Genomic DNA, 16,459 nt, shown 5'->3' on the forward strand with positions numbered 1-16,459 from the left:
TGACCTTTGAATAGGGCAGAGATTATTAACCTAAATGAGGTAATGGTTTGTTCAGCACAGCCACTTTTGTGTAGATGTTAATGCAGTTTTCATGGTATTATTGAAAAGCAGCTTGAAGAAGGGTAGAATCAATGAAACTCCTCTTCAGTCTGACTATAATTCAATCCTTTGACATTCCATCAGCTCGCTGCAAGAAATTGAGATGTTTCTGGAAAGAAGTAGTGCTGGCTTGCTCATGTGTATTGCAAGTACAGAATGAGAGAAAAGGCTCCAAAGCATTGGTGCATCGACCTCGTGATTAATACTGTTGCCTGACAAATGAAAAAAAACAAACCCTGAGTATTACCATTACTTTGGTCAAGCAGTGTTTAGAGTACTGTGGAAATTCTGCAGCTAGTACTCAAAACATCAAAGATGGGTAAGGGAACAGCATTGGAAGTAACTCTTCAGAGAAATGGCCATGTCTTGATTATCATACAACTTTCCTTTGTATGGTACAGCAGTATTTCTTAAACCGGTCCTGGAGTACCGCCTAGCAGGGCCAGAGAGAATGAAGAAAAGATGATTTATATTCAGCATCAACCAACAAGGAATTAATTACATAGTCTGGGTAAACAAATAAGCATGGGTGTAGCTTGCTTGTTACGGCGGCTACTACCCCGAATCAATTAAGCATGATACTTCACTTGGAATACATATCCAGCGCAGTTCACTGCTTCAACGAAGGTGGGAATGAAGAAAAGATGATTTATATTCAGACAACCAACAAGGACTGAATTGCACAGGCAGGGTAAACAAGCATGGGAGTAGCTTGCTTATTACGGCGGTTACTACCCCAAACCAATTAGCTAGCTACTTCACTTAGATGCAGCTCCAGCACTGCTCTCTACATCAATGGCGGGGGTGGAAGGGAATTGGAACCAAAAAGTTACCAATAAGGGCCCTGACCTCAGCGGTCAGAGTAAAGATAAGTTTGAAAACAAATAGATGTGAAAACTTGCTGGGCAGACTGGATGGGCCGTTTGGTCTTCTTCTGCCATCACTTCTATGTTTCTATGTTTCAGTACCAAGGGTATTATGTGCCCAAGACGAACCTTCTGCCTTGCTCCCACTCCCCCCTCTGCTGCTTACGACCCATTGAGTCTCTACTCCTCTCAGCTGTGAATGTGATGGGCTCTGCTTGCGGCCTCACATGGTTGCTCTTTGCCGCCCTAGGAGGCCGCCTAGTTTGCCTATTGGGACACGTCAGCCCTGCTGTCTAGTCAGAGTAGTTATTGGGATCTTGACAATGAATATGCAAAAGATTAAAATTTGCAGACTGCAGATCTCAATCATAACTGAAAATCAAACTGGTTGTGCATACTCCTTCATAGGCTTCAGGTGGGGGATGTAAAAGAAAGAAAAGAGGCTGTCCATGATGACATGCTGAGAGCCAGCAAGAAAGCAAATGGTATACCATGTCTCACCACAGTTTGACTAGACAGTCCTTCTGGAACTTCATTGTTGGAAGGAATCGCTAATTTATGTTTTAGCTTTGTTAATCCTAGACATTAGAATTAATATTGTTTTGGGGGGGGGGGGTTTACCATACCCAATAAAAATGCTTAAGAGAATCTGAGCTGTTTTTCCATTAGCTTCAAAAAGATTTCCAGTTTTGTTTAGAGCAAGGTGATATGTTCCACCTGCCTAGAAGAATGTAAGCCATGAGGAGACCAAAAACATGTCTTTCACCTTTCTTGATCTAATTCTTTAGGATGGTCTTAGTTTCTAAGTATAGTGGAGCTCTACTATCATGAATACAAACTTTTCTAATATGCTGTTGTAAAGCTCATTTGACTTTAACCATCAGATATATAATGGGAGTACAGTGTTTCATGACTTGTTATTGTCCATCCCCATAAGGTTGGGTTTCTGTCCAAAAACTATATAGGTGTTTCCAAGAGACACTGGAGGGAGTCTATGTCTGGAAGGAGAGGAGAAGGGCAACAAGGATGTTGGCCTGCTCTCTGGAGAGGTTTCTCTAACTACTTCTACTTGTCTACTGGGAAAGGCACTTTGCTTTCTATACAGACAATAGTGGAACTGTTTCCTCTGTTTTTTTTACTGTCTAGTGGGAGAGTTTACCCTTTTTCCTCACAGACAGAGGCAAGATCAACACTCCAGGATCTCTAGTGGAGAGTATAGAAATCGACAGCAGTGAGCTGCATCTGATCTTTATAAAACTGGTGAAAACTGTAGGTGCAACCTTTGGAAGGTGTCCATCTGGAGGAGAAGAGAGCGGAGCCATTTCTCAAGGACTGCAACACTTACAGATGCAAAGAAAAATCTATATTAGCAACAGAGGAGTCTAATTGATTCTGGGAGGGATCTTGGAAAGCTGATGAAGCCTCTGGAGATACATTGCTGCTGTATTTTGTGTAGTTTTAATGTTTGGATTATGACCTGTATGTTTTTGGAGAAACTAAAATTCTGGAAAATGATTCATTTGTTTTTCTGCAACTTTGCTATTTTATAATGTAAACCTTTGATTTTGAAATAACACTACTGGTGTGGATAGAGTTATTGGAGAGACTGTGAGTGATCCAGTTGAATCTAGGAGGAGTATTCCTTCCCCTCTCCCTACACCCCCCCCCCCCCCCCACCCTGACCCTAATACACTGTTGGAGAATCAGGCTGCATCCAGTTTTTCTCCACTCTGCAGCATTTCAAAGTGACCCCTTGCCTTTTATAAGGAGTGCCCTGAGGAAAGGGGTTGCACTGTTAATAGCGAGCTTTTATTGGAGATTTATTTATTCAACTTATTACCTGCGTTTCCAGAAATTGTGCTCAATGCAGAATACATCAGAAAAATACACATCATACATAATTCAATATTGTAACCTTAACCTAACCAAAATAGTTCCATGTCCTTTCTCTATGTTTCTTTTATAAAGAAACTGCCTCCTGATATGGTAAATTATTACTGAATGCATAAGCAAAGATAGCTCTATGCTTTAAAAACGTGAGAGATCAGCCAATACTACTAGTAGGTTAGACTGTAGCCAGCATAGCCCTTGCACATATGCAACTACAATTTGACTGGCTTAGTTGCCAAGGTTTTAAAATATGCCTCTTTTATTAGTTCTCCAAGGAAACAGTACAAAGGATAGTGCCGCCCACCTTGGATAAGGTGCAATATTTAATAAATATGTCACAGAAGAATAAGACATAACCATTACCATTGATCAATATCACTGCCTCCAGGAACGTATGGATCTTCCTGCAAAGGCATAAAATTGGCTTCAATTTATCTTTTCATTTGTTAAAAATATGAGTCAAACCATGTGTTTGGAACATGATAACTATTAATTGATGGCTAGTTTATGAAAGCCAGCCCATTACCTCAAGGTTAGCCTGCTGTGCTTACAGATAATCCCATAGTGATTAGTACCCACTGCCCAGAGCCAATGATGTTAGGTATTCTTATCCTAAATTTCTCTTTGGGTCAATGTTCTTTCTCTTTATTTAGTACAGATAGAGAAAGATCTCTGCTATCTAAGTCATCTGTCTGTAATATCTATGTTTACCTGAGTTTCCCAAATGAAAACTATTGTCTCCTCATCCTTTCATTCTCAGTTAGAAGAAGGATCTGATTCACTAAGGCATTCCTCTTATTCTATGTCTATGACCAAGGCTCCGTGATGAGAGCCATGGATACCTGGGTAGTAATAATTGTGCAGTGTTCAGAAAGCAATTTGAGACCATAGTGGGTGACACACATGGGTGTAGAGTCCATAGTGCACAGTGGAGAACATGCACCACCAAATTTAAAATGGGAAGTGCTGTGCACCACCAGCTTGGGAAACTATCTCGTCTTCTCTGGCTCTTCTCCCAGAACAATAAATGATGCTGCCCACCACTAATGTTCTTTCTAAGCTGCACGCGTACATGGGAAAATTTCTGTGTACGCATGCATCTCTAAGCTGCAAATGTGCGCTTGTGCACAACTTTTCCTGTGGGCAAGCACAGCTTGCCCCCTCCCATTACTGGAAACTGGGCTGGGCCATGGTGGTGCCCATCCCGCCATGGCCAGAAGGGAAGAAGAGGCTGGCAGGGCCATGGCATTGCCCATCTTGCCACTGCCCAAAGTGAAGAGGCCAGCGGGGCTGTGGCGGTGCCCATCCCACTATGGCCCAAAGTGAAGAGTCCGGCAGTGCCCTGGGGCCCATCCTGCTATGGCCCGAAGTGAAGAGGAGATTGGTGGTGCTGTGATAGTGCCTGTCATGCCATGGTCGGAAGTGAAGAGGAGGCCGGAGAGGCCATGGCAGTGCCCATCCTATCATGGCCCAAAATGAAGAAGAGACCAGCGGGGCCATGGTGCAGCTCATCCCGTCATGGTCTGAAGAGGAGGCCACGTGTGTGTATATATATCAATGTGAGATCTTGTGTGCATGCGTGTGAGAGAGCTTGTGGGTGTGTGTATATGTCTGTATGAGAGCTTATATATGTGAGACTATGTACGTGCCTGTGTGAGATCTTATGGTGCCTGTGGAGAGCTTTTGGGAGTGTGTATATGTCTGTACATGTGAGAGCCAGTCTGTGTGAGTGTCTGTGTTTAGAGACTGTGTGTATATTGTGAGTCTATGAAAGCTTGTGTTCGTGTGTGTGTGAGCGCGTGCCTGTGAGAGCCTATGTGTACACACAATGTGTGTGTGAGGAAGAGAAGGCCTGTGAGTGTGAGAGAGAGGGTGTGTGAAAGCATTGACATGTATATGAGAGAGGGAGTGTCTGAAAGAATGAATGTGTTAAATGTGACAGTGTGCATGAGTGAAGGAGAAAGAGAAGATAGTTTGTACAGCCCTACCTCCCCTAATGCATGATAATTTCAGGGTGCCCAGAAATGAAAAGATTCCAGGTATGGAGAGCAGGAGATTTTTTTAAAATGATTATTAATCTTAATTATTTGGTATAATTTGATGTTTCTATTTTATTTATGGTAAATATATATATTTTTATATTTGAAAATTAATTATTGCATGTTTTATTCATCAGAGGTTTTGAAATTTTTTATTGGTGTTTGAGAAATAGAACAAATTTATGCAAGTTTTTTTAATTATTGGAAGTTTGTTGGCTGTTTTGACATTTATTCTTTTTATTAGCATGGTTAATATTATGAATGATGTTTTATATATACGATTTTATTGCTTGATGTTTTGAGACGAATTATGATGTTTCTGTTTTTCCATTGTTGCACTGCATTACATTTGGTCTTGTGGTTTCCAGTTCGGTTTTTGTTGGCATATTTCTATTCTGTATTTGGTGAGGGTCTGTGTATATTTTAAAGGTCCATTTCTTGCGTAACTTTAATTCTTGGTGTGAAAATGATGGTACTTATCACTGGCTTTTGCAGCATTATGGTTATCTCTTCTTCATTTTTATTTTAAACAGGTTTGCGCTTTATTAATTTCACTTGCATACAGAAAACGCTTTTGAATGTTCTTGCATCAAATATTTTTTCATCATATATTTTATTGAATCAACTGTTAGTTGATTAGGTGATTTTTTTTAAGGGATTAGCTAATGTTCCCTCTAAGGATTGGGTTGCTGTGAGCTTAAATTTAATAGACGTTTTGCAATCAGAGAGTCATGTAGGAGGTGTACTGTATTTTAGGGCACCAACTTCGTCACCCTATGCCCTTGGTGGCACCCTTTATAAAAACACATTACTGTTATACTGTAATGTCAAAGATTAACTATATGGCTTATCATGGAATGTGAGAGAACATGCTTAGACTGCAAGCTTGTCTTTGGTTTCAGTGTAAGTCTCTGGATAATTGCTTAATTGGAACACAGTGACCCTGTTTATATAAGTGCACATTACAAATCATAATTATATCTGTAAAAAATTTTGTCCCACAAATTGCTGTAATTGAATACTTTTAGTAGTTAAGTTGTGCTATAATAAACAGTACTGTAAATTTAGAAATTACTGGTTAGATAAGTCTATTTTTATATTCGAGAAAAAATATCTCTCTTTATCTTTTTTCTTGGGCTGTTGCACATCTCTTCTTGAGAAACTGTTTGTTTGCAGATCAGGTTTATGTTTCTTTGCAGATAAAAGCCAATTGATCCATGCAGTTTGTGTAGTTTTTCTGGTGTAGACTGCCAAGGATAGCTATAGAGGCTTTCCCACTGGTTGGCCAGTAATAGGCACATGAAGGACAAGTTGGAGGAAGCCATTCACTTGATATCCCTGTAGATGCTGACAGTTTGTGAACAAAATTATTCTGAAAGGCCTACCACTCTGAGAGGGACTGCACTTGTAATACTATAGGATTTCTGAGAACAACTGTAAACCAAAAGATGCTAGGAGGAAAGGCTAGAGTGTTCTGAAGGGTAGCCCCATGGCCATTGTGAAAGGTAGCCCCATGGCCATTGTGAAGGGTAGCCCCATGACCATTGAAATGAATTTAGTGCCCTAGGCAAACTTTAGGTCATTTGCTCCCACCCACCAAATCACCTATTGGTGGCAGCTCCATCACAGTGCTCCCTCCTTCCAGTGGCAGTGGCTACAGCACGACACTCTCTTCTTTGACGGTATTGGCTCTGGTATAGCAAGCCTCTGGACCTCACACTGACAAGCTTTATATAACACAATGCCTGATCACCTAGGAGTTCAAAATGAGTTAGAACAGTAATGAACAAATATATCAGCTTAAAATGCATCACAACAAATACACAACTATAATTTTATTTATTTATTTAAAATATTTATATGCCACGCGATCCAGTGGTCTAGGTGGCTTATATAATAAAACACAAATAATAAAGATCAACATTAAAAAAAATGTATGTAGCCACTTAAAGGAATGGCATCTGCATGAAAAGTAGTAATACCATAGTCAGTAACCTGGTATTGCTAATAAAATGTAATCTATATTTGGCAAAACAATCCAGCCATAGAAAATGGATATAGCTAAGAAGTCATCTCTAAAGAGTGAAAATATTTAGCTAGTTTTTATTTTTCTGGTGCTGTTCCAAACAATTTTTAGAATGTAAACTAAATTGTATTCTAATACATTATGCATTTACGTATATGTTGTGTTGCTTTTCCCTCAGTTTTGTTTATATTAAGATCCCCTTACAAGTTACATATTCTAACTGAAAAAAAATACAAAAATAGTTGGGCTGAGATTCTCAATTTAAACATCTAAATTGCTAGGGCCAAAATAGTTTTTGATAATTTTGTAATCTACCTAGCTAAGCTATGCCCAGATAGCTCACCACATGGATTTAACCAAGGGGAGTTTTGCCTCACCAATCTGCTACATATTTTAAGGATGTAAATAAACATTTAGATAAAGGTGAGCCAGTTGATACAGTCATATAAATGGAATTTCCAATCCACGATCCAGATAGTGTATATTATTTGAATAATGTAACCGAAAATTTATTGGCACCTACTAGCTAATTTATAATACTAACCAGATTTATTTATGTGCCTGTTTGTAAACTGTTGTGATGGTATACTACTAAACGACGGTATAGAAAAGTTTTTAAATAAATAAATATAGGGCCAGATTTTAAAACTTATACGCGGGCATAGATTTGTGCGCGCAACCCGGAGCGCACAAATGTATGCCCGATTATATAACATGCGTGCACAGCCGCGCACATGTTATAAAATCCGGGGTCGGCGCACGCAAGGGGGTGCACATTTGTGCACCTTGCGCGCGCCGAGCCCTAGGGGAGCCCCGATGGCTTTCCCTGTTCCCTCCGCCCCCCATTCCCCTCTCTTCCCCTACCTAACCCCCCCCAGCCCTATCTAAACTCCCCCCTCACCTTTGTTCGTGAAGTTGTGCCTATCTCCGGGCAGGCGGAGGTTGCTCGCGCCGGCAACGGCCGGCTCGCAATCCTGGGCACAGCAGTAAATGGCCACCATAATTGATAACACGTTGAAATCTTCTGCTCAGTCGGGCTGATGGAATACAGTGTGCTCAGCCGAATGCACTGGTTATCTCATGGTTGGACGCATCCACAACCCATCAATGCTGTAAGGGGATTAGCACGTCTAAAATGTGCGTCCAGCCCCCCATGAAGCTAATAGCACTCATCACATGTAAATTCATGTCGATAAGGCTATTAGCTATTATCTCCTGATGGAAAAAAAAAGTGCGCCCGATGCGCACATTTTTACCCTCAGAAATTAATGCCTGCCTGGAGCATGCATTAAGTTTTGAGGAGCCCCTAAAGTTGAAGAAAAGAAGAAAATACTGCTTTTCTGTAGTTCAACTTAATATTATAGCGATATTAGGTCGGAGGAACTGAAAAAAGGAGTTAGGTACAAAAAAAAAAATTGCCAGCGGTCAGGTTAGGAAAATGGATGATCAATGAACGAGTGTCCGTCTTCCTAATCTGTGGCTGTGCACAGGTTAGGGAAACGATGCTCGTTAAATTTAGCATCCATTTTCCTAACTGGGTGACAGCCACCTCTCTTGGGCGCCCACTGCCAAGGAGGTGCTAGGGGCGCACAATTTCCCTTAGCACCTCCATTTTGCCACAGTAGCCCATTTGCATATTGCATTGGGTGACCTAGAAAGGTCACTCGGCGCGCGTTAGAAGAGTAGCTGCTCAGTCATGAGCACCCGTTTCCTTGAGCTGATATTGCATCTACCTGAGTGTACAGCAGCATCCAAGAAAGCAAGTAGAATGCTAGGGATTATTAGGAAAGGAATGGAGAATAAGACAGAGAATATCATAATGCCTCTGTATCGCTCCATGGTGCGACCTCATCTTGAGTATTGTATGTTCAGGTCAACCTATCTCAAAAAATATATAGCAAAATTATAAAAGGTACATAGAAAGATGACGAAAAATGATAAATGGGATGGAACAGTGTGGGAGTGAAGAAGCCTGCATGTGTGTGAGAGGGAGCCTGTGGGAGTAAAATCCAGTTTGTATGTGTGTGTATGAAGGGACCTATGGGAGTAAGAGCCTGTGTGTGCATGGGAGAGAGAACGTGGGTATGAGAACCTGTGGGTGAAAGAGAGTATGTGATGAGATCCTATTTGAGAGGTCGTGTGTGTGTGTGTGTGACAGAGGGGATGTGAAAGAGACGATAAGGTTTGTGCACCCCCCCCCCCCTCCACCCCCCAAGCCTCCAAACTACTAAACCTCAACAATCTCAGGGTGACTGGAAATCAAAAGTTCTCAGGTAAGCAGAGCTAGGGATTTTTTAAAATCCTTATTAATTTTAAGTATTATTTATCATTGTAATTCTTTTTATGTGAGTTTTTAATTATTGGATGCTATTCTATTTATCAGGTGTTTCGAAATATTCTTTTAGTATGGTTTTGCTATTATAATTATTTTATATTTCTTGATATTGTTTGATGTTTTATGAGGACTGGTGGAGTTTCTATTTTTCTATTATTTCACTGCAGATTCTGGCTTCTTGGGGGTTTCCATTTCAGTTTTTGTCTGCATATTTCTAGTTCTAATCTGTTGTCCTTTATTTTGTACTTGGTGAGGGTCTGTCTATATTCTGCATGTGTGTCTGTCTATATTCTGCATGTGTGTAATGTCTATGTAGGGATCTATAGCGATTGTGTTTGTTTCATTTGCCCAGTATTTATTTATTTAAAAGCATGTACTACCAGTCTTCCAAAGTTCAGGGTGGGTTACACTAAAGCATTCATAAAAATAATCCAACGAAACAAGCAGTCATAAAATTTTGAAGCAAAATAGGAAAATTGGTTCTTACCTGCTAATTTTCGTTCCTGTAGTACCAAGGATCAGTCCAGACTGCTGGGTTATGCCTCCCTTCCAGCAGATGGAGTCAGAGAAAAGCTGAAAAGCAACCCCTAGATATTCCGGTGTGATACCTGCGATCCTTCAGTATAATCAATATCAAAGCAGAATGAAGAAAATGTAATAACCAATGACTAGATCAAGCAAAACAACCTGCCCTATTTCTTTCATCTTTTTTTTAAAACAAGAATCAGCGAAAACTATGTATAAGTGCACGTACAATACTTCAAAAGTGCCAAGATCTGCAAACAGAAAACAACAAACAGCTGAGCGGACTCTCCTGGACAAATCATCTCTGGGTGGGCATCTGGACTGATCCTTGGTACTACAGGAACGAAAATTAGCAGGTAAGAACCAATTTTCCTTTCCCTGTAGATACCCAGATCAGTGCAGACTGCTGGGATGTACCCAAGCTGCCCTAAATGGGGGGGACCCTGAGAGTCCTGCTTGAAGCACACTGCTGCCAAAGAAATCCACATCCGGAGCTCAGACATCCAAACAGTAATGCCTAGCAAACGTATGCAACGATTTCCAAGAGCTGCCCTGCAGATTTCTTGAGGTGAAACACATTGGCTCTCAGCCCATGACGCTGCTTGTGATCTGATAGAATGAGCCTTAAGACCATCTGGCACCTGTCGCCTGTGACATAGGTATGTTGAAGCAATAGCGTCCTTTAGCCATCGGGCAATGGTAGTCTTAGAAGCCTTACACCTTTTCTTTGGACCACTCCATAAGACAAAAAGATGATCAGGCAGCCGAAAAGAATTAGTCACCTCCAAATACCGCAGAAGAATCCGTCGTACGTCCAACCTCCTCATATCCTGTCCCTGAGGTGAACTCTTATCCACCTCTGGAAAAGCTAGTAACTCAACAGACTGGTTGACGTGAAACGCCGACACCGCCTTTGGCAGAAAAGAAGGCACAGTCCGAAGCGAGACTCCAGAGTCCGATAGTCGTAAGAACATGACAGCGCCTGAAGTTCGGAAATGCGTCTAACTGAACAGATAGCCACGAGAAATACCGTTTCAAGAGTTAAATCCTTCAATGTGGCCTGCTTGATAGGCTCAAAAGCAGAACCACAAAGTCCACGGAGTACCAAATTCAGACTCCATGAAGGACAAACTGCCTGCACCGGCAGGTGCAAATGTTTAGCTCCCCTCAAAAAAATGAACAACATCCGGATGTCTTGTGATGGAGGAACCCGCAATCTTACCTCTTAAGCAGCCTAATACTACTACCTGGACTTGGAGTGAACTATATGCCAAACCTTTCTTCAAGCCGTCCTGTAAGAAGGCAAGAATGTGAACTATTGTGGCCTGTCGTGGGGACACCTTCAACCCACTACACTGAGAATCAAATACTTTCCACACTCTAACATAGGTAAGAGAAGTAGATGTCTTTTGTGCCCGCAGAAGGGTGGTAATCACCGCCTCTGAATAGCCTTTCCTTCTCAATTGCCTCCTCTCATAAGCCAAGCCGCTAAACAAAAGCAATCCACCTGATTGAAATATACTGGACCCTGGCGCAGAAGATTCGGTAGATGGTTCAGACGCAAAGGTCCTTCTACCTTTAGGTTGATCAGATCTGCAAACCATGGCCTTCTCGGCCACTCTGGAGCTACCAGAATAACTGGCCCTCGGTGAGATTCTATGCAACATAGAATCTTTCCCACCAAAGGCCAAGGAGGAAACACGTATAGGAGAATGTCTAGAGGCCACGGTAGAACCAGAGCATCTACTCCTTCCGACCCATGTTCCTGTCTTCGACTGAAGAAACGAGCCGCTTTGGCATTTAGGCAAGTCGCCATCAAGTCCAGCCGAGGGATCCTCCACTGGCGTGTTACAAGCTGTATCACTTCACCGGACAGTTCCCATTCTCCGGGGTCTAGCCACTGCCATCTGAGAAAATCCGCCTGAATGTTGTCCACTCCGGCTATATGAGACGTCGCTATGCGGGACAGATTGCATTCCGTCCAGGCCATCAACTGGTCCACTTCGGAGGCTACTGGCCGACTCCTGGTACCGCCCTGATGGTTTATGTAAGCCACGGCGGTTGCATTGTCGGAGAGGATCCGTTCCGCCCGGTGTTGGACAAGTGGCAAAACTTGGTGCAGCGCTAAACGAACTGCCCTGGTTTCCAAGCGATTTATGGACCACTTGACTTGTATAGGGGACCATTGGCCCTGTGTTGACCGAGATTGACAGTCTGCTCCCCAACCTGTCAGGCTGGCATCTGTTTTGACTGTGATCCATTGGGGAGTTTCCAGGTACACATCCGGAGTAAGTGATTCGGGACCAACCACCAATCCAGGCTGGTTCTTGCCAGTTCCAGCAATGGCAAGGGCAGATGGAACTTCTCCGACTTGGGGTCCCAACGGGAAAGGAGTGCCCTCGGCAATGATCACATATGAGCAAAGGCCCACAGGACCAACTCTAGGATAGATGCCATAGAACCAAGAACCTGTAAATAATCCCACACTGTGGGCAAAGGAAGGGTCAACAGGTGTCGAACCTGAGTCATCAACTTTTCCATCCTTGCCAGAGTAGGGAAACCTTGCCCACCGCGGTGTTGAAGCGTGCTCCTAGAAATTCCAGTACCTGGGACGGAACCAGGTGACTCTTGGCATAATTGATGACCCAGCCTAGGGAATGCAGGCGGTTCAAAACCAACTGTACCGCCACCTTGCAGAAATCCTCCGATTTCGCTCGAATGAGCCAGTCGCCTAGGTAGGGATGAACTAATATCCCTTCCCGCTGAAGGCATGCCACCACGACAACCATCACCTTGGTGAAAACTCATGGAGCCGTCACCAGTCCAAAAGGTAGGGCGAGGAACTGGTAATTCTCTCCCATCACCATGAACTGCAGAAATCTTTGATGGTGTTCTTGTATACCTATATGAAGATAAGCTTCTGTTAAAACCAAAGAAGCCAAAAACTCTCCCTTGTGAATGGCCACAATGACTGATCTCAACGTCTCCATCCGAAACCGCGGGATCCACAACGTTTGGTTGACCTTCTTCAATTCCAATATTGGCCGGAACGACCCCTCCTTCTTGGGGACCATGAAGTAAATGGAGAGACAACCGGTCCGACGTTCGGCTGATGGGACCGGGACAAAAGCGTTTGAAGAATCACTTGTTGTTTTTCCTGAGACCCGCATAGAGACACCAGAAAGAGATCCCGAAGCGAGCGAGCAATATCCAAACCATAACCGTGATTTATAATATCCAGAACCCATTGGTCTGAGGTTATCTTGACCCATTTCTCGCGAAGAGAGAATTTGAAATGAAGTTGGCCATAGAGACAAAAACTCATAATAAAAACTTTTTAAAATATATCAAAAGCAAGAAACCTGTGAGGGAGTCGGTTGGACCATTAGATGACAGAGGGGTTAAAGGGGCTCTTAGGGAAGATAAGGCCATTGCAGAAAGACTAAATTAATTCTTTGCCTCTGTGTTTACTAATGAGGATGTTGGGGAGATACCAGTTCCAGAGATGGTTTTCAGGGGTGATGACTCAGACGAACTGAATGAAATCACTGTGAACCTGGAAGATGTAGTAGGCCAGATTGACAAACTAAAGAGTAGCAAATCACCTGGACCAGATGATATGCATCCTAGGGTTCTGAAGGAACTCAAAAATGAAATTTCTGATCTATTAGTTAAAATTTGTAGCCTATCATTAAAATCATCCATTGTACCTGAAGACTGGAGGGTGGCCAATGTAACCCCAATATTTAAAAAAGGCTCCAGGGGCGATCCGGGTAACTATAGACCAGTGAGCCTGACTTCAGTGCCGGGAAAAATAGTGGAAACTGTTCTCAAGATCAAAATCGTAGAGCATATAGAAAGACATGATTTAATGGGACACAGTCAACATGGATTTACCCAAGGGAAGTCTTGCCTAACAAATCTGCTTAATTTTTTTGAAGGGGTTAATAAACATGTGGATAAAGGTGAACAGGTAGATGTAGTGTATTTGGATTTTCAGAAGGCATTTGACAAAGTCCCTCATGAGAGGCTTCTACGAAAACTAAAAAATCATGGGATAGGAGGCGATGTCCTTTCGTGGATTACAAACTGGTTAAAAGACAGGAAACAGACAGTAGGATTAAATGGTCAATTTTCTCAGTGGAAAAGGGTAAACAGTGGAGTGCCTCAGGGATCTGTACTTGGACCGGTGCTTTTCAATATATATATAAATGATCTGGAAAGGAATACGACGAGTGAGGTTATCAAATTTGCAGATGATACAAAATTATTCAGAGTAGTTAAATCACAAGCAGACTGTGATACATTACAGGAGGCCCTTGCAAGACTGGAAGATTGAGCATCCAAATGGCAGATGAAATTTAATGTGGACAAGTGCAAGGTGTAGCATATAGGAAAAAATAACCCTTGCTGTAGTTACACGATGTTAGGTTCCATATTAGGAGCTACCACCCAGGAAAAAGATCTAGGCATCATAGTGGATAATACTTTAAAATCGTCAGCTCAGTGTGCTGCAGCAGTCAAAAAAGAAAATAGAATGTTAGGAATTATTAGGAAGGGAATGGTTAATAGAACGGAAAATGTCATAATGCCTCTGTATCGCTCCATGGTGAGACCGCACCTTGAATACTGTGTACAATTCTGGTCGCCGCATCTCAAAAAAGATATAGTTGCGATGGAGAAGGTACAGAAAAGGGCATCCAAAATGATAAAGGTGATGGAACAGCTCCCCTATGAGGAAAGGCTGAAGAGGTTAGGGCTGTTCAGCTTGGAGAAGAGACGGCTGAGGGGGGATATGATAGAGGTCTTTAAGATCATGAGAGGTCTTGAACGAGTAGATGTGACTCGGTTATTTACACTTTCGAATAATAGAAGGACTAGGGGCATTCCATGAAGTTAGCAAGTAACACATTTAAGACTAATCGGAGAAAATTATTTTTCACTCAACGCACAATAAAGCTCTGGAATTTGTTGCCAGAGGAGGTGGTTAGTGCAGTTGGGTTCAAAAAAGGTTTGGATAAGTTCTTGGAGGAGAAGTCCATTAATGGCTATTAATCAATTATACTTAGGGAATAGCCACTGCTATTAATTGCATCAGTAGCATGGGTTCTTCTTAGTGTTTGGGTAATTGCCAGGTTCTTGTGGCCTGGTTTTGGCCTCTGTTGGAAACAGGATGCTGGGCTTGATGGACCCTTGGTCTGACCAAGCATGGCAATTTCTTATGTTCTTATGAAATAGGGAGAGCCGCCCCCTGATCTCCAGAACGGAGGAATGGGCCAGCGCCCCTTCATTGGGAAGTTTTATTAGGGGTGAAACCGTGAGAGGCACCGCTGCGCTGAGGCTGCCTGCCTCAAAAGGAATGCGCCCATGCTTGTGACCTCGTCGATGTCTGCCAGGGAAGCAAAGGAAGCATCCCTCCCTGATCGAAAACGGCCCTGAAAGGCACCAGAGGAGCGAGACGATCTGGGCTTGTCCTCAGGGAGCTTGTAAACCTTGTTGTCTCCCAAGGCTTTAATAAGTTGTTATAGCTCGTCACCAAACAGTTTGCCCTTGAAAGGAAAGGAACTGAGTTGAGACTTAGAAGAGGCATCAGCCGACCAGTTACGGAGCCACAACAGCCTCCTTGCGGAGATCGCCGAAGACATAGTGCGCGCAGAGCTTCAATGAAGATCATACAACCTATCCGCCGTATATCCAACCACAGACTCCATGCGGTTCGCCTGCTCAGTCTCACCCCGGGGAAGCTCCTGGGACGTGGGCAATTGCTGAATCCAGCGGAGGATAGCCCTCTGCATGAGGCTGCTTCAGACAGCGGCCCTTACCCCTAACGCAGACACCTCAAAAATGCGCTTAAGTAAAATCTCCAGCTTTCTATCCTGAAGATCCTTGAGCGCAGCCCCTCCCGTCACGGGAATGGTTGTGTGCTTAGCTATGGCCATGACGGCAGAGTCCACTTTAGGAATTTTGAGGAGATCCAAAGATTCCTGAGGCAGCGGATAAAGCTAACACGTAAGGAGGCTTCAGGCGAAATCCAATCCCCGAGAAACAATCTGAAAAAGCTTCGGATGAAAGGGAAAGGTTTGAGATGGAGCTCGAAGCCCTGATAAAACTGAATCCCCCAGAGAGGGGTCCACCGCTGTTGGTGGAGGAGGAATTTCCAGCTCCTGAAGCACATGAGTTATTAAAGGATTCAATTCCTCCTTGCTGAATAAATGGAGTACCTGTGGATCATCCCCCTCCACTGGAGCGGCACTGTCTACATCATCGCCCATATCCAGAGTGGAGGGGCCCTGAGGTCCGGGATCCACAGGCGCCGAGGGCATGGGGAGCTCCTGAACCGGTGCTGCGCGAGGAAGTCTTGGCCCAGCATCCCCCAGGTCTGCAGCAGGCCTTAAAAGTCTAACCAGAGGAGAAACTTGATGATCTAAGTTAGCCTCAGCCTCCATATATGCTCTATGCAGCAGTAATACAAATTGCGATGAAAAGGGGTGTTGTCTCTTTAAGGCCCCCCCCCCCGGTGGTAAAATCGAGGGAATAGCCGAGTCAGGCTGCGAATCGCGGGGTCGCTGAGGGTTTAATGCCGGCGGGGAGAGAGGAGGGATATCATCTCCTTCTCAGGCCTGATCTGCATCGGCACCCGATGCAGGCAAGATGGCCACCACTCCCGTGCCGAGCAGGG

The 16,459-nt window shown here is 43.4% G+C and overlaps 1 protein-coding gene across 2 annotated transcripts in view; it reads left to right on the forward strand.

Annotated features, from left to right (window-relative positions):
* TTC28 (tetratricopeptide repeat domain 28) overlaps positions 1–16,459 on the forward strand; it is a 2,190,403-nt gene that overhangs the window by 1,512,278 nt on the left and 661,666 nt on the right. The gene's annotated exons all lie outside the window — the stretch shown is intronic.

The sequence above is a fragment of the Rhinatrema bivittatum genome, chromosome 11 (genome assembly GCF_901001135.1).
Source record: "Rhinatrema bivittatum chromosome 11, aRhiBiv1.1, whole genome shotgun sequence".
Classification (NCBI taxonomy): Eukaryota; Metazoa; Chordata; class Amphibia; order Gymnophiona; family Rhinatrematidae; genus Rhinatrema; species Rhinatrema bivittatum.